We start from the raw sequence: 6,694 nt of genomic DNA, 5'->3' as shown, positions 1-6,694 counted from the left end.
ACTCAGGATAGCCATAAAGAGAGTTGGGCATCCTCCAGCCTGCCACTGAGTCCAGGCTATTACATAAAATAAAGCCCTAGCTTCTGAACACTGGTGCCCCTCCAGTCCACTTTGGCTTGGGTATATGCAATCTCTATTTCATCAGCTCAAATGTGATTTCATACTTTTTAATTGTTCCTACTCATAATGTCTAATTATTTAAGGCACAAAATTCCTGAAAATCCCAACCATTAAGGCTATTCCTAGAAAAGGACCTGTCATATAGCTGTCAGCCATATTTGCAGATGGTGGCCAGGAACTGGGGATGATGAGATGTGGTCAGAATCCCACTATTTCTTTGGCAGAGGTAGTGGGACCTGCTCTTCTCTTGGAGAAGTACAAATTAGCAAAGCTTGAAGGGGTAGGGACATGTTGTGCATGAATTTTGAGAACAAAATCATGAATTCAGTTATGTAGCCTCTTGATTGGAATGAAACAATGAAAATTAGTATGTGTGGAGGATTCTGAATTAGGCTATTGCATTTAATCATTGCAACAACAGCCATTATTATTATTACTTTGATATGGAAAAGTAGGAAACTGAAGCAAGGGGAGTTTAAACAACATACCCAAGACCACACCGCTAGTAGTGCAGCCAGGTTCCAAACCAGGTCCTGTGATTCTAAGTGATCTTTTCATTATGCTCTGTTGCCAGAGCAACAGAGGCAAATGATATGGAAGAATGAAATGCTATTCATTTGCAGGAGAAATGAGAAATGGGCTTAGCTGACTCAGTGTGTGAAGGAAACATGGGAGATTGCCTGTAGGCAGCAATGGAATTTGATATTCTACACACATCACTGAGGACCCAATATTGTTCTAGCTGTGCATATGCAATTTATCTTTCATATATGTAAAAATTTGATATCATAGTATTTCTCTAAAATAAACAGTGGTTTTTAACCTTGGAATTTTCATGAACTCTGTGGACTGTCAAGAAAAATGTATGTGTACAGGTTCACCCCTCCCTCCTACTTCACCTCTATGGTCAAGAACTCTTTCTCTAGGTATTTGATCTTACAAATTGCTCTGAATTTCTGAGCCAGAGATGATCTTTATAGTCTAGAGGCTATTTCACCTGTAGGACATCAATTTTTCTATGCTCTAGTCTGTCCACAGCACTTATGATAAATCATTCATTGAAAGGTCATATGGATTTTCTGTCTACCCACCGCCAAAATATTTGGCTATCTGATGCTCACGATTTTTTGTTTTGCTTATTGCTGTATTCCTAAAGGCAAGAATAGTACTTGCCCAATTACATAATATAATCTGTATGTTTTATTTTTTTGTATTTAATATATGTTTCTGAAAATTGTTGTGTGTAAAAATGTTTAGAAATTAATCACATAAATGCAGTAGGACAACTTGTTCTTAAAGGGAATTTATCTGTAATTTTTCTATTATATACATAATGGAAGATTTTGGGTATATTAATTTTACCAAGCCAAGGAAATTTCCATCTCATCCTAATTTTCTAAGAGTTATTTACAAAACAATTACAAATAGATATTGGACTTTATCAAGTGTTTAGGCATTGATTGAGGTAATTTCATAATTTTCTCCTACAGTTTATTAATGTGGTGAATTACATTGGTAAAATTTTAAAGAATAAACCATCCTTTCATTCCTGGGGTAAATCCTACTTTATTGTGATGTGTTATTATTATTATTTTGTCATCATAATATATTATTATTATTATTATTATTATTATTATTATTATTATTATTATTATTTTGTAAAGCTGTGAAAGAGCAGTTTATTAGAAGAGAAAGTGCACTCCAAAGAGTTTGGAGTGGGCCAAGCAAAAGAAGGCACTTAAAAGGCCAGCATATATTATTTTTTAATACACTATTAAATTCAGCAAACTAATAGTTTATTTAGGATTTTTGAATCTTTGTTCACAAATTAAATGGGCCTACAATTTTCTTTTCTTGTATTGACCTTATCTAGTTTTGAAATAAAAAATGACATCAGTCTTTTATTTAAAATCTACCTTAGGTTTGGGGTTTTTTTTTTGTTTTAACTATATCTAAGAGACAACCTATTGTTGGGTCTTTTTAAAATTTAAATTCAATCCAGGAATCTGTGTCTTTTAGTTGGTGAGTTTGATCTTTTTTTATTCAATATAATTACTGTACTATTAGAACTTATCCTGTTTCTTTATTTCTATTTTTCAGTCACAGTATTTTTTTAATACCCCTTTCTTGTTTTTCATAGAAAGATCCAGTTTTCTTCAGCTGGTTTAAAAATTAAGCATTCTATTTTTGTTCTTATAGTAAGTACAAAAGTGGCAGTTGCTTCTTACCTCAGGTCTCTACTTACACTTATTTTCCCTTTTGATTTCTTAAATTTATCAATAGCTACATTGTCTCTTTTATAAAACAAAACATTACTACATTTTAATTTCCTTTTGATCTCCTTTACAGCCACACATTACACGCCTGCACAAATAAAATGAAATGTGAATGATGTCCTCTGAACTTCTGCAATCATGTTGATAATTTCTATACATTTTGTTCTGGGTTCTTATGCATGTGTTTTCTCTTTTTTTCTTACCATACTAAACTTTATCCAGGTATTTGACCACCTTTTGCTCCCATATTTTTTGAACATCCTCCTGGATTGCCTATTTTATTTGAGTGCTTCCTCCAAAAGCAATTTTAATGTGAGGCCTTGTATGCTTGAGGATACTTTTGTTATGTTAAAATATTTGAATGACAGTTTGGCTGAATTTAAAATTATAGGTTCAATGTTCTTTTCTCCAATGCATTACAAATGTTTCTTTATTGTCTGTTTGCATCTGGTTTTGTTGTTGAGAAGTATACTGTCAATACAATTCTTGTTCCTTAACTATATATTAATATCCTCTTTTTTTCTTAGTGAGCTTTTAGAATTTCCTCTTCATGTAAGTTGTTTTTAAATTGCATTGTAATGTGTCCAGGTGTTAATTTTTTCTTATCTCTATTGTTTGACTGTTCATGATTACTTTTTGTTGTTGTTGTTCATCAGTACTTTTAATCTTAGATTTTATAATTAAAAAATTTTTTTTCCAGTATTTGTCTTCATTATATCTTCAAGATAAGGATAAGACAAACATAACCACTATCACCATTGCAGTTTATCATAGGAGTAGCCAAATCTCTAAGGAAAGAAATAGAGATGTAAGGATTAGAAGGGAAAAGATAAAACTGCTATTATTTTCAGAAGAGATGATCAATTACCTAGAAAAACCATCATAATCAACAGACAAACTATTATAACTCATAAGAGAGTTCAGCAAGTTTGCCAGAAATAAGAAAAACTCACAAATATTAGAATTTTTCTACACCAACAACCAACTGGAAAATGTAATAAAAAGTGAGATGCTATTTACAATGTCAAAAGAAATTATAAAGTAATGAGAATTAACTTATCTAAGAATACACTGACTTCTGTGGAAAAAAATTTTAAACTCTAATAATATAGAACATAGACTATGATCTCAATAGTTGAAGAGCTATTCCATGCTTAGATGGGCCAAATTACGCTTATAATGATTTCAAGCCTCCTTAAATCAATCAATAAGTTAAATGAAATTGGATTTTAAAAATTCCAGTGGGATTTTTTTGAAGGACTTGATAAACAAACTTATTCTAAAATTTTAGGGTGTACTGTAGTAAATAATAATGAAACCCATAAATTGTTAGTACAAGAACAGACAATGAAATCAATGAAATAAAGCACAGTTCAAAGGCAGGCCCATATATATAACTTAAGTATTTTCATCCAAAAAAAGGACACCATGAATCAAGTTAAGAGATAAAAAATAAAAAAAAAAGAGAGATGACAGATTAGGAGAAGAAATTTGTATTGAGTAAAACTGGTAATATCTAATTTGTGCATGAAGAATATACAAAAACTCCTGTTAATCAACAAGAAAAACATAGCAATCCCAGTAGAGAAATTGGCAAAGGAATGAATGGACATTTTAGAGAAGAAGAAATCCAGAAGGTTAAGAAGCATATGAGGAGACTCTCAAATTCATTAGTATTAGTAATATAAAGCAAAATCACAATAAATGATCACTACATCTATTCGGTTGGCAAAAATTAGAAAGCTGGATGATGCCAAGTCTAGTGCTGAAATGGAACTAGGTAAAGCTTCATGAACTGCTACCGGGAGTCTGGAGAGCAATCTGTTTGTAATTAGTCAAATAGCTGCATATTTTTTGACCTAGGAATTCTATCTCTGGGCGTATAACCCTAAGGAAAGTTTCATATGCCCCTGTAAAAGGATGCATATCAGAATGTTTACTGATGCTTTGCTTTGTGGAAGGAGAGGTTGGAGACAATCTGGTTGAGTAAAATGCAGTGTTTGCATTCCATGAAATACTTTCAAGCCATTAGAAGTGACAGTTGGAATATATACATAACAATGTGGATGGATCTTATAGCATACATAGTGCTGAGATATGAAACACTGTGAACTCTCTAATACTACACCACTTACATGAATTAAAAATCCATGCATGCAAAGCAATACACATTTTGTAAGAACAGGTTACAAATGTCTACAAATAAAAGGATTGATATCAACCAGATGAAAATAGTTGCTTTGATTGGAACAGGGGGTGTCTGATGGAGGTGGGGGGAAATAGGAAAAAGTATAGACATGGAAGATGGGAAGGAAAGCAAATGAATGAATGAATGAATGAATGAATGAATGAATGAACAAAAGAATGAATGAATAAATAAATGAGAGAGGGCCCTTTTGTGGACCAATGATGATAAAGTGCCATTGATAAAGAGGATGATTAAAGCCCAAATAGAAAGAGAAAAATAAGGCCTAGTATAAATGATGGCACATAATGAGCATTTAGTAAATATTTGTTGAGAGAAGGAAGAAATGAAGTCTGTGGTGAATCCGTTTTGCAATGCTGAATTCTTTTTGCAATGTGGATCAGTGCTCTTTACTGAATTATTTTAGGAGTTTTGATTTGGTATATCAAATTTTTTAAAAAATGTGAGCACACCTGTATTTGGAGACATCTGGATGACATTAACAGGATTTTGTTTTTTCCTTCACTTCTTGAATTACTGCATAAACATGGACACGTTGTCCTCTTTTGAACTATGCCATGTAATTTGATTCTTGACTCTGAGTCACAGAAAAAGTCTCTTCAGAAAACATTTGCTATTTTGATCAAGTCTCGGTTCCCAAATATCTGCCCATATGTGGTCATCAATATCTAGGGTCTTAATGGAAGCACTGAGCTGGAATCGGTTCCCTGTGCTTCAAGGTTGTCAGGGGTGGCTAGCCATGATGGTGGGCTTGACTACTGACATGTTTTCTTTCTCTACCACTGTACAAGATTTAATTTGTCAGAGCATCTCTGGGTTTGTCCTCTTCCTCTCCTCTTTCAAGAGGATAAGGATTTATCCCAGGGGATATAAACATCTATTGATCTGCTCCAGGTTTTAATATTAGTGATCCTATATTACTACTAATAAACATGGCTGACATTCGGCTTTCACTGATTTCAGGTTAATGAATATCTATTAGTGTAATTCTTTAAAGCTCTGGATCTAGTCAGATGAACTTGCGTCTGACACCCAGCCTATGCCTGATAGCCCTATGACACTGGGAAAATTAAATTTTCTAAGTATTTCTTTGTTTCTCTAAACAATATGGATAGAAGTTTCCTCACAGAGTTGTGTTGACTAGATTATATAATGTACAATAGTTAAAGCTTAACATGGAGGTTGGTGCATAGTATTCATAACTAGTTAATATTATTATTACTTCATGGAAATCATTATGCTAGGCCTGTGAGGAGAAACAAAGATGAATTTCAAAAGTTTTTAATTTTATGGAACTTGGAGAGTATAAGACAGATACCTGAAATACAGAGCAATGTGAGAGAAGATCAGTGAGGTCACGTATTCTCCTGAAAACCCTGTGAGACATTCTGAGGACTGCTTCTTCATCTTATAAACAAAGAAACTGAGATTCAGAAGAGTTACCTGACTTGGTTAAGGGGGCACAGCTAGTGATTCGCAGAACCTTGATGGGACCCACATCTCCTATAACTGAGTCAGGCCTGATGGATGTGTCTCTGTTTCCAGTGGGAACTTCTTAGTGTCGCCTTGTGACATTGCTACCTACCAGGCCACTGACAGCATGGGGCCCTCTGTGTCCTAAAGTCCAGAGGGCTTGGGGTGAGGGCTCATAACTAGCCAGGAGACAGACTTCTCTGTGAGTGATTTGTTTATGTAGACAACATTTCTCCTTGAGACCTGCGCTCAAACCAACAACCAATTAAATACAGTAACTCTTTAAGTCCATTACTTCATTAAATGAACTTTTATTGAGGACAAGTATGCTTCATGTCCTATGGGAGGTACCGGGAGATGAAGATGAAACCTCTTTAAGGAACCTATGGAGTCATGCAACAATTTGCTGTCATATAATGAACAAAGTGACCCAGGAGGCAAGAAAAGAGGGACTAATGTTTTCTGGATTAGGAGGTTTGGTGGGTCAGAACAGTTTTTACCAAAAAAGGTACTATTTGAGCTGGATCTTGAAAAATGAAGAGATGATTTTCAGGTGAGGAACTGGGGAATAGAAACTCAGCAAGAGAGGACAGTAAGGTCAAAGGCAGGGAACCTCATG

This window comes from Hipposideros armiger, unplaced genomic scaffold (genome assembly GCF_001890085.2).
Source record: "Hipposideros armiger isolate ML-2016 unplaced genomic scaffold, ASM189008v1 scaffold_204, whole genome shotgun sequence".
NCBI lineage: Eukaryota > Metazoa > Chordata > Mammalia > Chiroptera > Hipposideridae > Hipposideros > Hipposideros armiger.
This window is presented reverse-complemented; position numbering follows the sequence as displayed.